The sequence below is a fragment of the Phoenix dactylifera genome, unplaced genomic scaffold (assembly GCF_009389715.1).
Source record: "Phoenix dactylifera cultivar Barhee BC4 unplaced genomic scaffold, palm_55x_up_171113_PBpolish2nd_filt_p 000377F, whole genome shotgun sequence".
NCBI classification, from domain to species: domain Eukaryota; kingdom Viridiplantae; phylum Streptophyta; class Magnoliopsida; order Arecales; family Arecaceae; genus Phoenix; species Phoenix dactylifera.
The window spans coordinates 330083-331781 of NW_024067826.1; the positions used below are offsets into that span (position 1 = coordinate 330083).

General features: G+C 41.0%; 1 non-coding gene across 1 annotated transcript; it reads right to left on the reverse strand.

The window, feature by feature from the left end:
* Positions 1–582: 582 nt before the first annotated feature.
* LOC113461945 lies at positions 583–691 on the reverse strand. Its single transcript, XR_003384202.2, has one exon. It is a non-coding gene; the product is annotated as a small nucleolar RNA R71 (small nucleolar RNA).
* Between the last annotated feature and the right edge of the window lie 1008 nt (positions 692–1699).

Genomic DNA, 1699 nt, shown 5'->3' on the forward strand with positions numbered 1-1699 from the left:
TCCTTTTAGATATCTTTAGGTGGTATTTATATTAAAAAAAAAGGGAGAGGGAAGTATTTTGCATGCTAAAGTGGAATAGGGACGACATCGGTCGATTAAGTCGTACAACTTTAGATCATCCCTTAGGACACATCCCTGAAATTCCTTCGCAGTATCTCACACCTTGTGAGATGGCTGATTTAAATGAAGATGCGGGAAGCCACCACGATCGAGAACGTGAACCCCATGTTATGACCCTAAGACAATACCTACAACCGGCTAGGACTAGTCAGCCTTCATGCATAATTTTTCCTGATAATGTAGGATATTTTGACATCAAATTCGGGGTAATTCAATTGCTGCCCAAGTTTCACGGGTTAGAGTCTGAAAGTCCATATCTTCATTTAAAGAATTTTGAAGAATTGAGCATTACATTTAGAGTGCCGAACGTCACCGAGGATGTCCTCAAGCTGACATTATTCCCTTTCTCTCTAAAGGATAAGGCCAAAACATGGTTAAACTCCTTGCGACCTAGATCAATAAGAACATGGTAAGATATGTAGAGAGAATTTTTAAAAAAGTTCTTTCCCGCACAAAGGACCAACTTTTTGAAAAGACATATCAGCAATTTCCAACAAAAAGACAATGAAACATTTTATGAATGTTGGGAAAGATTTAAAGACCTTCTTCTCTCATGCCCTCATCACGGGTTCGAAACTTGGAGAACTATTAGTTTCTTTTATGAAGGTTTATCTCCATAGTTGAAACAGTTTGTAGAGACCATGTGCAATAGTAGATTTTTAGAAAAACAACCTGATGAGGCATGGGAGTATTTGGATTCCCTTGCTGAGACTGCCCAACTTTGGGATAACGGGGATAGAAACAATGTCTTTGCCTAAGCCTACTAGCTCTGTACAGGGAGGCCTTTACAACCTCAGAACTGAGGATGATCTTCATGCTAAAATGGCAGTCCTCACTAGGAAGGAGAAGAAATTGAGCTTAGGAAGGTTGAGCCTGTCAAGACTATAGAGCTTAGAAACGAGTGTTGTGGTATCTGCGATTTGTCTGGTCATACCACTACAGATTGCCCCACCATACCGGCATTCAAGGAAGTCTTGCATGATCAAGCAAATGCTATGAACTCCTACCAAAAGCCTTATAACGATCCATACTCGAATACCTATAATCCTGGTTGGAAGAATCATCCAAATTTTAGGTGGAGAAATGATCATCCTCAACAGTCACACCATTCAGCTCCTCCACCTACACATCCGGCTTATGCACCACCACCTCCTCAAAAGCCAAGTATTGAGGGTACTTTGCAATCTATACAATCTTTTCTGCAGAGTCAAGCTGATATCAATGCCCAAAATACCCGAAGTTTTGAAGATATAAGGAACCAATTGTCAATGTTGACTACCGTCCTAAGTACTCAGGAGAAGGGTAAGCTTCCAGCTCAACCCCAACCTAACCCACAAGTGCATGGTAGTAATAATACGACTCCTTCTAATTCGCATACAGAACATGCAAAGAGCATCATGACTTTGCATAATGGAAAAGTTATTAATTAGACCGTCCCATTGAGACCGCAGGTCACTTCTAATTCTGATGCTCCCAAAGCCGATGAAAGGGACAAAGAAGAAGTTGAGGTCCCAACTTCTACCGAGAAAGTTGAATGTCCTTTTCCTCCATCTTTTCCACAACGGTTAAAGCCGTTGCA